At 41.3% G+C, this 18,442-nt stretch overlaps 1 protein-coding gene across 4 annotated transcripts in view; it reads left to right on the top strand.

Annotated features, from left to right (window-relative positions):
- ABLIM1 (actin binding LIM protein 1) overlaps positions 1–18,442 on the top strand; it is a 389,359-nt gene that overhangs the window by 43,015 nt on the left and 327,902 nt on the right. For 2 of the 4 annotated variants that reach the window (XM_074002826.1, XM_065521446.2), the window contains exon 1: positions 9,429–9,667. The exons of the other annotated variants lie outside the window; for them this stretch is intronic. The gene's annotated coding sequence lies outside the window, so the exon portion shown is untranslated. Of the gene's footprint in view, positions 1–9,428; positions 9,668–18,442 lie in introns of those variants that run through there. 4 annotated transcript variants of the gene reach the window in all.

Here is an 18,442-nt window from a genome sequence, read left to right as displayed (position 1 = left end):
TTAACCAAAAGCCAGGAGGGCCACGCTTGAGGAACAGGGACAGAAAGAGATCCCTATTTGGGTTGAAGTGATCTGCCTATTTCATAGAGGATGACATTACCTGAAACCTCTGAATCCTTTTGTATACAATGTTTGGCATGCAATCAAAATAACAAAGCTTGTGAAGGGGCAGGAAAATATGGCCAATAACCAAGAGAAAAAGCAGACAATACGAGCAAAGCCACAGACGCTTGATATACTTGAGTTAACTGACAAGGACTCTAAGAATAACTATGATTAATAAGTTAAACAAAATGGAAAAAATATGGAAAAACATGAAAAGGTAGGGAAATTCAACAGAGGTAGAATCTACTAGAAAGAATAAAAAGCACATTCTAGAAATGAAAAGGACACTATCTGAAATTAAGAACACTTTGGGTGAGTTTTACAGGCAGAACACAGCAAGGAAAGAGTTAATCTATTTGAGGACAAGTCAGTAAAAATGATCCAAATTGAAATAGAAAAAATCATGGAAGAAAAAAACGGAGCAAAAGAGACATGTGGGGCATAGACAAGCAGTTTAACATATTTATTATTGAAGAGGTTGGGGATAGAGAATGGGCCAGAAGAAATATCTAAAAGATTTAAAAGACAAGTGAAACCTAAGTAGAATGAAAGAAAATTATACATAGGTATATCATAGTCAAACTGATGAAAACCAAAAATTAAAAAACATTTTAGGCACGGTGTGGTGGCTCACACCTGTAATCCCAGCACTTTGGGAGGCCAAGGTGGCAGGATCATTTGAGGTCAGAAGTTCAAAATCAGTCTGGGTAACATAGTTGGACCCCGCCTCTACAGGAAAAAAAAAATTAGTTGGGCATCCAATAGCTGGCCTTCTTGTAGTTCAAGCTACTTGGGAGGCGGAGGCGGGAGCTCAGGAGAGTGAAGTTGCAGTGAGCTGTGATCACCCTACTGTATTCCAGCCTGGATGACAGAGGGAGAACCTGACTGTATTACAAAAATACATTCTATTTTTTTTTTCTTTTTTGAGACTAAGTCTTGCTCTGTTGCCCAGGCTGGAGTGCAGTGGCATAGTCTAGGTTCACTGCAACCTCTGCCTTGCCAGTTCAAGCGATTCTCCTGCCTCAGCCTCCCAAGTAGCTGAGGCTACAGGTGCGTGCCACCACACCTGGCTAATTTTTGTATTTTTAGTAGAGATGAGGTTTCACCAAGTTGGGCAGGCTGGTCTCAAACCCCTGACCTTGTCATCTGCCCGCCTCAACCTCCCAAAGTGCTGGGATTACAGGCATGAGCCACCACGCCCGGCCCGAAAATACGTTTTTTAACAAAGGAAAAAATATACTTTACCTTCAAAGGTACAACAGTAAGACCAACTGCAGTGTTTTTAACAGAAATTATAAAAAAAAAAAAAATGGAATGACACATCTTCAAACTGTTGGAAAAAAGAAAGAAAAAGGTGTCGCTAATGATTTTATCCACACCAAAAATGGATTTGTTGTCCACCATCTCATGCTCATGACTATTTGTGGGTCTTCTGCAACACTCTTCAGTATCCTGAGATGTCTTCCTCATACCCTTCTATATTGTAGGATTTCAGGCTTCACAGTTCTGTAGAGTCGAGATCACCTATGCCACGTTATGTACACTGTAGCTTTATACTCCTTTAAAGTGACCTTTACTTTTATTCACTGGCTTTAATCTGCAAGCAAATCAAAATGTTAATGTCATCCCATCAGAAGTTTGGCATTCCATTGACTATTAGCAACAGCTCTCTGCCTATATATTAGGAACATAATTTGTGTTAGATGCTTCTTTTCTGATTATTTTTGTAAAATAGTGTTGATGTCCTAGTGGTTAGAGAAATGTTTCATGCCTTACAAATGTTAGATTTGGAGTTCAGTCATAAATGATATATCCTATATGTCACTTAAGAATTTAAATGAAGCAGTTCAATAATATAAGTATCAGTGCCATCACTAGCTTGTAGGTTCCTTTCACTATGATTTAACATATCTAAGCAGCAGTGACTGAGAAGGTTTGTAAAACATGTGTCTTCAATAATCCCATAGATTCATCTGCAGAACAGTGAGAACTTACTGTGGCTAATGTGCTCTTCCTGGTCTATTTATGGTATTCAGAATGATCATCTAGTCATTTTTTTAAAATATGCCTCACCTCTCTCTTGGAACTAAAGAGACACCATCCAGCAACCAATGAACAACCTTGATGATTAGGATAAACCAGTTGCCTCTCCCAATCCCTTAGATATTCCTTTGAACTTCCACATATCTAATTCTCAAATACCCTATGGATATGGTTTAGCTCTGGGTCCCCACCCAAATCTCATTGCAAATTGTAATCGCCACGTGTAGAGGGAGGGACCTGTAATCCCCACATTTTGAAGGAAAGAGGTGATTGGATCATGGGGGCAGTTTCCCTCATGCTGCTCTTGTGATAGTGAGTGAGTTCTCGTGAGATCTGATGGGTTTGTAAGCATCTGGCATTTCCCCTGCTTGCACTTTTCCCTCTCCTGCCACCATGTGAAGAGGGTCCTTGCTTCCTCTTTGCTTTCCTCCATGATTGTAAGTTTACTGAGGCCTCCCCAGCCATTTGAACTGTGAGTCAATTAAACCTCTTTCCTTTATAAATTACCCAGCCTCAGGTAGTATCTTTATAGTAGTGTGAGAATGGACAGTACACCTGTGTTTCCTGGTTTGTTTCAGGACACTAGTTCCTGGCGTGGGCACCTTTGGACAGCTAGTACATTATTTTCCCCCTGGCTCCTGCTAGGGACTAGAATCCATTCTTATCTTTGCCTTGGTTCCCTTGTACTGATTTCCTTTATGGCAGAGCCTACATCTAAAATATTTTTTGTTTGTTTGTTTGTTTTTTTTTTGTTTTTTGTTTTTTTTGTTTTTTTTTTTTTTTGAGACAGAGTCTCGCTCTGTCGCCCGGGCTGGAGTGCAGTGGCCGGATCTCAGCTCACTGCAAGCTCCGCCTCCTGGGTTCACGCCATTCTCCTGCCTCAGCCTCCCGAGTAGCTGGGACTACAGGCGCCCACCACCGCGCCCGGCTAATTTTTTGTATTTTTTTTTTTTTAGTAGAGACGGGGTTTCACCGTGTTAACCAGGATAGTCTCGATCTCCTGACCTCGTGATCCGCCCGTCTCGGCCTCCCAAAGTGCTGGGATTACAGGCTTGAGCCACCGCGCCCGGCTACATCTAAAATATTTAACATCTCTGCTCTGCTCTACCAAATGCTGCCACTAGTCCTCATGTCTAGGTTAGAGGCCCTTCCACGTTTCACATTCTGCCCTGGCTTTGGACTAGATTACTTATTACTCTGTTTAACTCTGTCTCTCATTGTTCAGCCCAACTTTTTTTCTCAGTTGTAGGAGCCCTACAAATGGGCAGCTTTTTCACCCTGTATATGTGCAACTTAGTGATGACTAAGGTCTCTAGAGCACTCTTCTGTAGATTCCTGTAGCTCTTTCTCCAGATAGTTTCCTCTAGGCACTTATCCCACAACTTCCATCCACCACAGCCTCTTGGGACCGTGATTGCTGTCTCCTAAACTCAGTGAGGCCACTGAGCTCTGTTTGGGTTTCTCCTCCCTCCACCTATAGCCTGGGAGTTTCCTGTAGTCAGAAGCCAGGACATTCACAGGACTCACTTTATTTGCTTCCCTTTTCTCAAGAAGCACTGTCCTGGGCTGCCTGCTGTCCAATACCTAAAAATAGTTGTTTCATGTATTTTTTTTCAGTTTTGTTGTTTGATTTGGGAAGACAAGTCTAATTTTTACTTCATCATAGCCAAAAGCAGAATTCCAGTTTATAATCTCATTTAAATCTCTGTTCTAACTGTAGTTAAGTGTGTCTTTCTAATACTCTTTATTTATTCTTTCTTTTTCTTCTTAGTTTCACTAAAGATCATTCATTTTGTTAATTCTTTTCAAAGAACCACATTTTATCCGAGTTCTTCATTTCAAATGTATTGATATTTAGTTGGAATTATTTCTATGTAAACAAATTTTTTTTTCCTCATTCTTGCTTCTATCTCATACCTTTTAATGGTGGTCATTTTACTCTATATAAATATATTTATATATAAACGATACAGAAATTTTATTAGTGGTACTCTCAATATCTGTTTGTCTTAAAGTATCTATCTTGCCCTCATTTTTGAAAGATATTTTTGCTGTTCATGCAATTTTTGTTTGTTTTGTTTGTTTGTTTTTGAGATGGAGTCTCTCTCTGTAGCCCAGGCTGGAGTGCAGTGGCACAATCTCGGCTCACTGCATACTCCGCCTTCTGAGTTCAAGCTATTCTCATGCCTCAGCCTCCCAAGTAGTGGGATTACAGGCATGCTCCACCACATCCAGCTAATTTTTAAATTTTTAGTAGAGACAGGGTTTCACCGTGTTGGCTGGGCTGGTTTTGAACTCCTGACCTCAAGTGATCCACCCACCTTGGCCTCCCAAAGTGCTGAGATTACAGACATGAGCCATCATGCCTGGCCTATTCATGAAATTTTAAATGAACAATTATAGGCTAATCAGAATAATATTGTCTCATAGCTTTTATCATTTCCCTTGAGTCTGTTGTCAATCTAGTTTGTTTCTAGGCTATGTCCTTTTGCTGTGACTGCTTTTTAGATCTCATCTTTGTTTTTAGTGTTGTTCAGTTTCAATACAGTGTGTCTAGGTCTAGATTTCTTTTTATTCATCCTACTTGGTATATATTGTATTTCCCTTATTGATACATATATTTTATAATATTCTTAGTTGTTTTTTCTTCAAATGTAGTATTTTCTCCATTTTAAAATTCTTTCTTAGGACTCCTATTATTTACAAATTAGATCTTCTTATCCTATTGTCAATATATCTTAACCTCTATTTTGCATTATTCATCTCCCAATATTTTGGAGCTGTATTTCTAGTGGCTTTTTAATATCTACTTTCCAATTCACTAATTCTTTCTTTGGTTCTGTTTGTCTGTTTTATCCATTCATTGAGTTTTAAATGTCTATAGTTGATAGTAGTTATTTCTATTTGGTTCTTTTTGAAATTTACTTTGTCATTTTTGATAGTCTAGTGTTGGCTCAGTTTTGTGATGTGTATCTTTTGGTTTTTTTTGTTACTTTATATATATTTTATCTCTTGTTTTATATGTATTATCTGGGAATTATAATACCCAAACTACTTAGTATCTATTTGTTGTTTCTGCATCTATTTGTTGTTTCTGCTGACTCTCACTCAGCATGGCTTATTTTACTGTGTATTTGGGCATCTTTTATTATGACCCCATTTTTGCTTGATCTTTATTTGTGGAATCCTTGGGGTCTACATTGACAAAGGTTTTTGTGTTTTTTTGAGATAGGGTCTCACTCTGTCACCCAGGCTGGAGTGCAGTGATGCAATCATAGCTCACTGCAGCCTCAATCTCCTGGGCTCAAGCGATCCTCCCACCTCAGACTCCCAAATAGCTGGGACTACAGGCACAAGCCACCACACCTGGCTAATTAAAAAAAAAAAATTTTTTTTTTTTTCGGTAGAGTTAGGGTCTTGCCACGTTGTCCAGGCTGGTCTCAAACTCCTGGGCTCAAATGATTCTCCCACCTTGGCCTCCCGTGCTGGGATTACAGGCATGAGCCACTGTTGGATACTTTTACTAAAAAAGAATTGTTAAAAAAGAATTTTAGTTTGCTTCTCTCAGGAGCCAGGGATACGACTAATCTGGGGTCATTTTATCCCCCTTTAGTGGGCTGGCTTAATGAAGAGTCTCAGGCTTAGCTTCTCCACCTTGTATATGGCTTATCTAACTTGTTTGCCAGGACTTCCTCATTGCCTATTACGTTGTATGTATTATAAAGGCATTTGATTAAGAACCATTGAGTAGTTCAGTGTGCCTTTAAGCTTGAAGTTATGCAGAAAGCAGAATTATTCTTATGCTACTCATGAGAATAACTTAGGTTCAGAATGAGAAGTGATGATGAGTTGGCAGCTGAAAAGCTGTGGGAGTAAGACTCAATATTCAATTATTTAAAAAATCAATAAAGAAAAAATGTTAATAATGTACATTACCTTTCCTTCCATTAGAAATTCAAAGAGTATTTTTGATAAGAGTCAAATAGTAACCTCTTTTTTTCAAACACAGACTGGAATGTGTTTCATCCCTTTGGTCTATATACATTTTTCTTTCTGGTTTCAACCAATAGACTGTACTTTATTTCCTGACTTTAAAAAGTGGCATTTACTATATCTCCTAAAATTCCTTGCACTTTACAATTTGCTTTTACAATGATTTCTAGAGTATTCTCAGTTATTTCAGGTGAGACATTTGTTAGATTCAAGCCATGAACAAACTTGGTTGCTGTATGATTGGAAGAATTGGTTTCAGATTTCTGAGATTATAGAGATTCTGAGATGATGTGAGTGACCCCAAAAAGTCATTTCAGTGTATCACAACTCCAAAATGTAAGAAAATCACATATATTTTAAAATATATACTTAACCTGAAGAAGACTAAAGCGAAATACATAGGGAAACCTCTTTTTAGCTAAAGATGACCTTTGATAACAAAGTTACTGTTTTGCAACCTGCCAGTCAGGCATGCACTGAGTACTTGCTGTGTGCCCAACAGTATTGTGAAAGGCGCCTTATGTGAGACTTAAAACTAGGAGTGAATTTTATAATCATCTGTGTAGTCTATTACAAGCATCTTAAGGACAAGAGTAAGATCTGTTCATTATTGGGCTTTTGCCACTGTATCTGTAATTCTGCTGTGAGTTTATAAGAACCAGAACTATTGTGGCAGTTAGAGAAAAAGACTAGATATTACTTAAAAGAATAAAAATAAGCTGGGCGCGGTGGCTCATGCCTATAATCCCAGCACTGTGGGAAGCCGAGGCGGGCAGTTTGCCTGAGGCCAGGGGTTTGAGACCAGCCTGGCCAACATGGTGAAACCCCGTCTCTACTAAAAATACAAAAATTAGCCAGGTGGGTGGCACGTGCCTGTGATCCCAGCTACTCGGGAGGCTGAGACATAAGAGTTGCTTGAGCACAGGAGGTGAAGGTTGCAGTGAGTCGAGATGGCGTCACTGCACTCCAACCTGGGTGATAGAGCAAGACTCTGTCTCAAGCTAACAAATAAATAAATATTAAAAAGAAGGCACACAATTCTGGGACCTCTCTATCTTACTAGTATGACATCTGATACAACATATGCTCTGTATACTTCCAGAACAAATTCAACAAGACTGCCCAAGTCCCTGATTTCAAGGAGATTTGGGGAGATAGAAAAGACTTAAAACGAAACCATTAAAGAGCAACACAAAGCAGTGTATTAAGTAAAAACAGGTGATTCTGAAAGTACATGCCACAGAAGTTGATTGAATGAGATCAATGTGGGTCAAGGTAGAAGGAGAACCTTTCATAAGATGTTATATGAGTTAATTTGGGTGGGGAGGAGGCCATTGGGGAAGAAAAATGAGAATGAGTAAAGGCAGAGAGGCAGGAAACATATTATCTTGTTGAGAAACAGAGGGAAAAGTAGTATGTCTACAGTAAAATGTTTGAGTAGGGAGTAGCTAGAGATGGCACTGGCGAGGTAGGAGAGCATAGATTATGAAAGACCTTAAAATTTCAGTGAACTTCAAGCTTTATGCGGGCATAGATCATGTCTTGTTCACCATTGTAACCCTAGTATCTACCCCAGAGACTGGTGCATAGTATGTGTTCAATAAAATTTTGCTGGATGAATTAATTGCTTGGATGAAGACACTTTGAAATGTTGAGTCTGTATCTGGAGATCAGTGAGGACCCACTAGAGGTTTTGGAGTATAACCTCATAGTAGAACATGAACTATGTCATGTTATAAATAGAAAAATTATTCTCAAGGTAATAGGTAAAATAAACCTGGGGGGTGGGTGGTAGGGAGGCGGTGGAGGCTGGAGGCTGGAGGCTGGATGTAGGCAGGGCAACCAGGCTTTCCTGTGATCATGCTTTACCTAAGAAAGGTTAAGCATGGAATGAGGATAGTGGGAGGGGAGAGTTGTTTTGAGACTAAAGCAACTGAATTGTGATTCACTGGCAAGTTTTCTGCCTAAAGGACAGTGAAAGGGATGTTGTCAAGATGGATAAATAATGAGTTGATTTTTGTAGTTGGCATTTGAATCTGAGAATTTCTATTCCCATTACAAATCTTTTTTCTAGTATTTCCTTTCCCACATAATCATTTGGTTGGGTTTTTTTCAACAATGCTCAGTTATCCATCAATTATTTTTTCTGAAAGAATTACGGTCACCTATTTTTTAATATTTCTGAATTGTCAGAACTATTATACAATTCTCACCACATCAGGATGGATTTAGGCAGTGCCAACATAGAAAATAACTAGAACATCTTTCTTTTCCTTCCTTCCTTCCTTCCTTCCTTGAGATGGAGTCTTACTCTGTCACCTCAAGCGATTCTCGTACCTCAACCTCCCGAGTAGCTGGAATTACAAGCGCTGGTCACCAAGCTCTGCTAATTTGCTTCTTTTTTTTGAATAGAGACAGTGTTTCACCATGTTGGCCAGGCTGGTTTCGAACTCCTGACCTCAAGTGATCCGTCCGCCTCAGCCTCCCAAAGTGCTGGGATTACATGAGTGAGCCACCACGCCCGGCCACCGTACATTTGTTTTGAGAGTGCACAGAGGAAGAGAGGACAGGGCGTGAGAGTGGAATCCCACCTTTTTAGTTAGAATTTCTGGATCTGGTGGCTTTTTATTATGTTGCTTATTAGCATGAAGCCCTAGTTGATAAACCTCCAGGGCACTAAGAGGTTTTTCTTGTATTTTCTCCTTTTTATCCTGACACACAGAAAAAGTGGATTTGTTCAGAGTGGTCACCAGCCCGGCCCAGCCCCGACTCTTACAGAGTTGATGCAGTAAATCAAGTGTATGCACAGACCTCCCTTGAGTGTCTGTTGGCTTAAGACCCGGTGCTGGGTGGGGGGACCCTGACGCCCGGCGCTGACTCGAGGGTCGCTGGAGGAAAAGTCCCGCCCCATCCCACCCCGCCCACAGGCTTTCCGAGAGCCCGGCCGACTCGGAGGGGCTGGTGGGTCGGTCCCCGAGTGTGGACTGCGGGCTAAGCCCCCTTAGGCGACCGTGGTCTTCGCTGTCCTGTCAAGGGCATCACTTAGGGGAAGGAACGAACGGCCCTTTCTTGCTTTCTCTCTCTCTGGGACCAAAGCAGAGAGCTGGAGAGCCATTCGGAGCACCCACGTTATTTTTCCTCTTATTAAGAAGCCGGGCGGGGAGCCGGGAGGACGCAGACCCTCGTTCCTCGGGGACAGAGCCCCGCCCGGCGCCGCGGCAGGGCGGCTGCTGGACCCGGGTGGGCCCCGGCGGCTCGGGGCGGGGGAGGCGCGCCCCGCCCAGCGCGGCCGCGGGTGTCAGCGTTGCCGCGCCCGGCGGGTCTCCGCGGCCGCTGCGTCCCCGCCCGTCGGCCTTGCTGCGCGGAGCGGGCGGCCAGGTGTCCTGCGGGCGGCGTCCCCGCACCGCGAGCCGGAGGGCGCCGGGGCCGGGCGGGCGCTCCGGGGCTGCCTTCCTCCCCGCGTCCTGCGGGGCTGTCCAACGCCTTCCAGCTCCGGCTCCCGCTGCCTGCACCATGTCAGCCAGAGGTGAGTGGGGACCAGGTGGGCACCGTCCACGGACCCCGGCGGGCCGAACAGGTGCGGGAGGGCGGAGGGGGCTGCGACAGCCGCGCCGGCCCCAGCCCGGCCTGAAACTTTGGCAGCGGATCCCCGGGCTCGGGGCTGCCGGGGGCCGGGGGCAGGGGAAGGAAGCCCTCGCCCTTGACCTTGATCCCCGGATGTGAGCGAGCCCAAGGGCCAAGGTCGGCGCCCGGCTCACCTGTGCCCGCCGCGCGTCTGGGCTGGGAGGCGTGGGGGATGGGCTCGCGCTGGCTGCCCTGCCGGGATCTGTGGAAGGGCTGGCCAGGAGGGAGGAAGAGGTATTTTTTCCTCCTTTCTAGTTACCATTTTGCAGCTCGGCTATGGAAGAAATCCAGGGCTTGATGCAGCACGATTTAAAGCTGCAGTGCTTACACCTCATTAAAAAAAAAAAAAAAAAAAAAAAGTAAATTCCCCACCTGTGCTCCCCTCTGCATGAATCTCCCCTTCCACTCCTCACCCATTTTCTTTCTGGAGTAAAACAATTACTGCAGGTGAAATGGGTGGAAGAAAAAAAAAATCAGAATTGCTTTTCAGGCAAGAATAAAGGGAATGTATTTCTTGCCATCTGGAGCCAGCGACGATGCTGGGGAGAGCGGGTTAGTCATAGCTCAGTGACTGCTAGTATGAGTGAAATATTAAAGAGATCAAGTCATTGTGCAGCTTGCGAGCAATTAAAATGAAGTGAATTGGTTGCTTTGCCATAAGCGTTTAAGGAAAATATTGATTATTTTTAGAAAGTGTATTTGCAAAGCAGTAAGTGCCACCCCTTTTGATACCCTGAAGACAACCTGTAAGAGGAGTTGCAGAGTTTTTGTTGTTGTTGTTGTTGTTTTAACTCCGAAGCGCTAACCCTGCTTTTTGGAAGGAGTTTAGGAATTTGATAACATGTGTTGGATAATTAAGCGCTGCTTTTCAGAGTTCATCCTGGAGCATATAATATAGACTAAAGTAATCTCTATCCAGAATGTTTTAATTCCTTTTCAAGCAATCTGATCTTTGTTGATGATTGCTCTGGCAATATGGTTGGTTGGATCTGTACCTAGAAATGGGGTGGAAAGGGCTTGGTGGAATGACAGAATTTATATTGTAGATACCAGGATACAGAGGTGACATAGGGCTCTGAGATACTACCTGCCTATTCATGCCTATATTCAGGTATATTAGAGAAAGAAAAAAGAGCATGGAACAGCTAACACCATAAGGGACTTGGTGTGTATATGGATGGAATCAGAACAATCTCTGAAGTATGTTCTAAGACTGAGGCTTTGGGTGCTGACCGCTGTCCAAAGTACCACAAGGAACATATGGAGAATATCTCTTACAAGTTGTAAATCTCTCTGAGGTCAGAGTCCATTTCTGATTCAGCTTTAAAGCACCCAAAACTCTTAGTGCAGAACCTTGCACACTGTAGGGACCAAGTAACTATGGGGAATCTTGGTATGCCCTAGGAAGCATCAAATTCGTTAGGCCGTCACACCAATTTCATTTAGTCTCTGGCCCCTCCTATTCCAGGGTCTCTGGGGTTTATTTGAGAATGCAAAATAAGATGACCCCAGAGATTCCAAGGGGCCCTAAGTCCTGGAATGGGGCTGAGTTCTCAAACATTTCTTCTTCAACCCAGTTTCAAGCAGGATGTTTTGGAGTCAGCTATAGACATTTCACTCAGTTGTCTTATTGTTGGTAATCTTGCATTTAACAGTTTAAAGTCTGACTAACCTAGTAGAGAGAAAAATACCTATAATAATAAATATCAGTTATTGTATATTTATTATGTGTCAGGTACTTTACATGTATTACATCATTTAATCCTCACAATGACTCAATCAAGTAGATATTGTTATTACCTCGCCATTTTACAGATGAAGGAATTGAGGTTTTGAGAGATTATAAAGTTTGCCTGAGCTAAACTTGGTAAATGGCAGATCCTGATTTCTACCCAAGTCTGTCGGATTCTGATCACATCCACTTTGTTTTACTACTTCTGTTATTAGTCCTTCAAATATTGTAATAGACATCGCAATCATTGATTTGCTAAGAAGAGAGAGAGAATGGCCTAGACATGACATTTAAAGAAAATAGCCTTGGTAAGTAACTTGGAATTTCCAATACATTTAGAAACATCTTGGTGGGCATTTGGTACTGACAAAGTGTGGAAAACAAGGCCACTGATACTAGATGTTGTTAATTTGATATTCCTAGTTTTTTTCTTCCTTTTTCAGTGTTGAGAACCAGAACTTCCTAGATATTACCAAAGACTGAGGATTTTAAGTATCTTTTTATGCAGCACTTTTATTTATGTGAATTTGAAAAAAATTCTAAAAGGTTAGTAGAGTGCTTAGTAGTTACCGAGTTGAGTTTGTCTAGAAAAGTGTGTATTTTTGTCATTAATTTTTATAAAAGATTTCAAAACTGTAGGCCTCACTATGGTGTTCCAATTCAGTAATCTGCTCTTGTCTGTACTCCTGGAGATAAGCTTATAGGACCAGAAACTTAATGTGTCTACTTAAGTACCTAATTTATCAATAGGAAGTTCTTTAGACCCTTGGAAAGATAAATGCTCTTGATTTTTAAAATGATCTCTGCTTATTTCTAATATCTAGGCTTGTGGCTTGTGGTAGGATTAGAATTTTCTTTTTTTTTTTTAGTTGTAAACACTGGGCGCAGTGTCACACCTGTAATCCTATCACTTTGGGAGGCCGAGGTGGGTGGATCACGAGGTTAGGAGTTTGAGACCAGCCTGGCCAATATGGTGAAACCCCGTCTCTACTAAAAATACAAAAATTACCTGAGCACAGTGGCGCATGCCTATAGTCCCAGTTACTCAAGAGACTGGGGCAGGAGAATAGCTTGAACCCAGGTGGCAGAGGTGGTAGTGAGCCGAGATTGTGCCAGAGCAAGACTCCATCTCAAAAAAAAAAAAAAAAAAGAAAAGAAAAAAGTTGAAAACAGCCCCCCTTAAGGGGGTACAGAAGTCAGTCCCATTTGCTTGACTTACTTGTCCTTGTGTCTCAGGTGTGCTGTCTGCCTGCTTGTGAGTTTCCCCTGTTTAAGCCTTTGGTGGGATCATGTGTTTGGGGGCCTTGAGGGAGGTCAGCTACACTAGACTGCTGCCCATGGCCTGGGCAGGACATTTCCCAGCAAGGGCCAGAGGAGTTACTGTGTTTTCAGTCTGAATCGAATGTCAGAGCCAGCCAGCAGAGCTTCATCCTCTTGGGGACAACTCTGCTTAGCAGATTAGTTCCTGGATAACTTGCTTATATTTTTTTAATTAAATGTCCCTGGTTGGTTTTAAAAAAAGAAAATAAAACAATGAAATCAGTTGGCCGGGTGTGGTGGCTCACACCTGTAATCCCAGCACTTTGGGAGGCTGAGGCAGATGGATCACTTGAGGCCAGGAGTTCAACACCAGCCTAGCCAACGTGGTGAAACCTCATCACTCTTAAAAATACAAAAATTAGCTGGGCATGGTGGTGCACGCCTGTAATCCCAGCTACTCGGGAGGCTGAGGCATGAGAATCGCTGAGATTGCGCCTTTGCACTCAGCGATTCTCAGCTTGGGTGACAGACTGAGACTCTATCACAAACAAACAAACAAACAAATCAATTGAATCTCATAAGAAAAGCAACTTTAGTTTTAAAAATTTTAAGAGAAAAGTATTAAAATTCAGTTCACTATTCAAACTAACAATTAAAAGCATTCTTTAATTTTATGATAGAGCAAGCTAAGACATTCCCAACTTGCGGTATTTTAGGATACTCTAATCAAAGACTTGTAACTTGGTGTTGTATTTTTCCACTGGAGACCAAAATGGATCCATTATATTTTGATTTTTGAATTACCAGCTAGAGGAAATTATAACACATAGAATAGAGTTTCCACACCTGGGGAGAATTGTCTAGGCAACCTTTTAAAAATAAAGATTCCTAGGCCTCATTCCAGATCTAATGGTTCTTAAACACTAAAGGTAGAGTCCCAAAATATGTGAAAAGTGATTCTAAGGACCATTAGATTACAGTGGAGTCCCATTATGGCAGGATCACAAGATTCATCTGGAGTATTTATCAAAGGTACTGATACCAAGCCTCTGCTTCAGATCTACTAAATCAGAATATTCAGGTTAGGCCTGGTCATCTGCATTTTTAATAAGCCCCAGTTAATTCTTATGTACAGGCAGACTTGGGAGCCATTGAATTAGAGCTTATTTTCTCTAATGCAGGGTCTGGATCATCCTGCAAGCTTTCAAAAAAACTATTTTTAAGTTATAAAAGTAATATATTAAAATCCATTCTCAGGTTGGGCGCAGTGGCTCATGCCTCTAATCCCAGCACTTTGGGATACCAAGGCAGCTTGAAGTCAGGAGTTCAAGACCCCCCTGGCCAACATGGTGAAACCCCATCTGTACTAAAAAAAAAAAAAAAAAAAAGTACAAACTTTAGGCGGGCATGGCTTCGCACACCTGTAGTCCCAGCTACTTGGAGGCTGAGGTAGGAGAATTTCTTGAACCTGGGATGCGGATGTTGCAGTGAGCCAAGAACATGCCACTGCACTCCAGCCTGGGCAACTGTCTCAAAAAAAAAAAATTCACTATCAATGTATTAATACAACAAAACGATGTTAACTTACCTATCTATTAAAATATTAAATTATAAATTAATACAGTATATTTAAATTCAAACAGGCTGGAATTATATAAAGTTAAAAATGAAAATCTCCTATTTTCTTCCTTCCTATCAAATCCTTAGAATTAATGGCAAACAGTGCATCCCGTAAACCCTTCCAGACAGTTTCTCTCTGGTTAGCTTTTGGTCCGGTTCAATAAATAGTAAATACATATACCATGCAAGACACATGCAGAAAACAAGCACTTTACAAAGAAGCAATCACTCGATGAAACTGCTGGCTTTTCAGAAGCTTGAGTTATGAGGAAAAAGGCCCAGGTGTGTGTGGATAGATTCCATTGCCCTGGCAGGGAAAGAACTCATATATGCTGTCAAAATCTTAGACCAGTTTTGCTAACTTTGTTTTCAAAACTTCCACAAAACTGGAAGCAACCTGACTGTTCATCCACTGGGGGAATGAGTGACCAGATTGTGGTGCATACATGTGGACTATTACACAGTTATTAGAAAGAGTGAGTGAGGCCCATATGCATTGGTCTGGAGGGATGGCCATGATACATTGTTAAGTGAAAAGAGTGTGTTTTAGAATAAAATCTATGTCATATATGATCCCAGTTCTGTAAATTGAGAAAAACCCCTCTGTGTGCATATGTGTGTGTTCCATGAGCAGAGAAAAAATCATAGAACAGTACACAACAAGCGCTTAACAGTGGCTACCTCAAAGGTAAGGACGAGGAGGGAAGGTGGTTGGCTTTTCTTTGGCTATATCTTTATGTTGTTTGGTACTAAGTAAGAACAGCTTTAATAGATTAAATAGTGATCTGGGGGCCATTTTTCTGGCCTGTATCAACTACAATTTCTCCTGTCTTTGAGTTACAGGACTCCCAAGAAGTTTATTAAACCGAGGAAAGGAGAAACTATCTTTGAAAGCCAAGTTTAGCCATTATTAGTTTTAGAGAAAAATCCAATAAAGGGAAAAATGTCCACTTAATCCCTACTCATTCATTTCACTTGTTGGAGTCAGGGACGTAGATTTTTATTCATTTATCTGATGAACATTTATTGAATACTTGTTACATGCCAGCAATTAGTTAATAGGGCCCGGTATATACCTTAAGGAGCTCACAGTTTTATGGCGAAGACAACTACACACATATTTATAAAAGGATATCCTGAGTTCAGAGAGAGAGAGAGAGAGAGCGAGAGAGCGCATATGGGATAGAGAGAGAATTATGGTAATACCAAAGAGTGGCATCGAGTTAGCTGTGGGCGTGGCAACCATATCAGGTGAGGCTTCTTAAAGAAAGTAGAGTTGTTTTCTTGGAGAATGAGTTGGACTTAGCCAGGTGAAAAAGAATAGGATGGAGGGAAGGCCTTTCCAAGGAAAAGGGCATGAAAAGAAGTAGCATGGTGAGCACTGAACTTAGGAAGCCTGTTGCTGCCAGATGACATGTTTTTCAGGGAGAGGAGAACCAGCTCTCAGTGGAGTTGGGAGGTGGAGAGGGCACTTGGGGGAAAGGCTGAGGATGTAGGGATTTTCACTGACAAGGGCTTGCAGTTCCAGAGCACAGTGGAAGGTTGTCCGTGGTGAGAGATGGGCAGCAGGAGGGAAGAAACAGGGCAGAAAGGGATGAGAAGGGAGAGGAGGCTGTCCTTCCCATGGCTGAGATTGCAGGAATGAGAGAGGTGGTTGCGCATGACAAGTTTGAAATGTCCTAACTTTGGCATGAGGAATTTTGGTTGCAGACTGAGCCGAGAGCCTGGGCAGTATCAAGCTGGGGCAGAGAGGCGATAGGGGCTGCCATCTGCTTCCTCGAGTAGCAGCAAAGCCCTCTGCTAAACATGGCTTATTCATGGGGTTAGGGCCAAGGTTAGAATGTAGGCGGAGGGACAATAGGAATCAACCACACTTATTATATTTTTTGGGCCGATTTCTTGAGCTTTGACACCTATAGCAGGGCTTAAAATGTATTTGCTAGTTGATAAATGGGAGACTTCTCCTTCATTTCATCTTTCTTCTCTCTTACTTTTGCCCACCACTCTGGACCTCTTGTCCCAAGCATCACTCTAGCTTTATCAGTTTCTTTCATGGTGATGTTGTAAAGATTAGTGCACTAAGAGTTCTTATTTGGTGTGATCTGGGGGCCATTTTTCTGGCCTGTATCAACTACAGTTTCTCCTGTCTTTGAGTTACAGGACTCCCAAGAAGTTTATTAAATCGAGGAAAGGAGAAACTATCTTTGAAAGCCAAGTTTAGCCATTATTAGTGTTAGTATTTAATATCAAAACAGCAAAACACTACATTTCCTGGAAGTTCTTTTTTGCATTTAAAATAAATGGTTCTGATTCAATAAACAGATTTTTTTTTTTACATGAGAGAGATCATTTTGGACATCAATATCTCACATGTGGGAGTGTCATATGTTTCAGCAAAGATTTTCAGAAGGTTGAATTGTTCCCACATTGTATCTGTGAACTGCAATATGTTTTGGGTTTTTTTCTTCATTTTTGGGAACTTATGTAGACAAGCTTGAGTTAATCACACTTCTCAGGTAATGGTTTACTATAATTGTCAGTCCAGTCCATCAGGCCCTACTGTGGTCTAATATATTGATTATTTTGTCTCCATTATTTCATTTCATTACCTATTCACCACAGGCAACTATTCTTATACATTTGATGTACGTATCCTTGAATTTGTAGTAAAACCAATTCTTAGACCAGTTCTTGAGCTATAAGCACTAAGTCAGTGTGTGTGTGTGTGTGTGTGTGTGTGTGTGTGTGTATGTGTGTGTGTGTCAAGGAGAAATTTTCTTCTTATTGAGAATGGAATAGAAGGCAGTGGGGCCGTAATTTATGTCAGATATAAAAGAGATCCGACAATTAAGAAAAGATACGCTTTCTTGCTTCCCTTCTCCCCAAAAGAGAACTGGCAACCATATATCTGAAAATAACAGCAAGCAAGACAACAATATAATAGACAGTGCTGAACTCTTAATCTGTCACCCTTTCTCACCGAGATTCAATCAGCTAGTATTTATTGAACCTCTCTCTTGCAGCATCCAGATTAATTTAAAATCCTGTCTATTCCTGGGCTGAGGATGCTAATATACTAGTTAATGAAGTCGTTTAACAAATAGTTATTGAGCCCTCTGCAGTAAGGATTGTCATGGTTTTTGGGTGGAAAAATATTAAAGGACATTAGAATTTGTGGTTAATTGAGGTTGGGACAGACGGGCTGATAGACATTTATGGCTCACATATAAGTATATATTTACATAACTATATAAGTTGTAATTCCACATGGGATACTTCTATCTAGGACAAATGTTAAATCTGCTGGGATGTTGGGACAATCGGTGTATACTGGGGCTATCCTAGGCAAATTGAGACTGTGGACTTTCTAACTGGTAGTGTTTCTAGCCAGCATGCCTTATGGTGTCACTGTATTCCTTGGCCTTAAAAGATCGACTTTTGATCGATAGCTGAGTATCTGCCTGTAGTATTAGCTACTTTGTAGATTATCTACCTCAAAATATAAACTTAAATCTTGGGCTGCCTATTTCCTCCTCTTCAATCCAGCACATTTTGAGGCTATTTTCCCAAATGGCAGGTTGGTATGCTGAGGTATCATTGCTATCAGAGACTAACAACATTTAGCATAAAGTCAAATCAAAATAAAATTTTAGAATATTTGCTTTTTATTTTTGAGGTAATTCACATGATGATTTTATTCTGTTGGGTTAAATTATCCAGAGACAACTATCATGGGAAGGAAATGCTTAGTGCCTTTGGGACCTTCATCGTCATGGGAATGGCTCCAGTTTTTCTGGTTAATATAGTTTCATATTAGCTTTAAGATGTTCAGTTCGGTTTACCTGTGGTTATCTTTGGACTCACAACCTACTTGATTTTATGCCACTGTGCTAGAGATTTATCTTTTCTAGCATATTGTATGATTTTAATGGGAAAATTATCTAATTTGCATTTACCACTATAAGGAAATTGCCCGTTAAAAAATCAGTTTTGGATGGTAAATCCTTATTTAGTAGATGAACCTATAAAAGCCTTTGTATTATTGAACCCTGCATTAAAATAAAA

This window comes from Macaca fascicularis, chromosome 9 (genome assembly GCF_037993035.2).
Source record: "Macaca fascicularis isolate 582-1 chromosome 9, T2T-MFA8v1.1".
Taxonomy (NCBI): Eukaryota; Metazoa; Chordata; class Mammalia; order Primates; family Cercopithecidae; genus Macaca; species Macaca fascicularis.
This window is presented reverse-complemented; position numbering and strand designations above follow the sequence as displayed.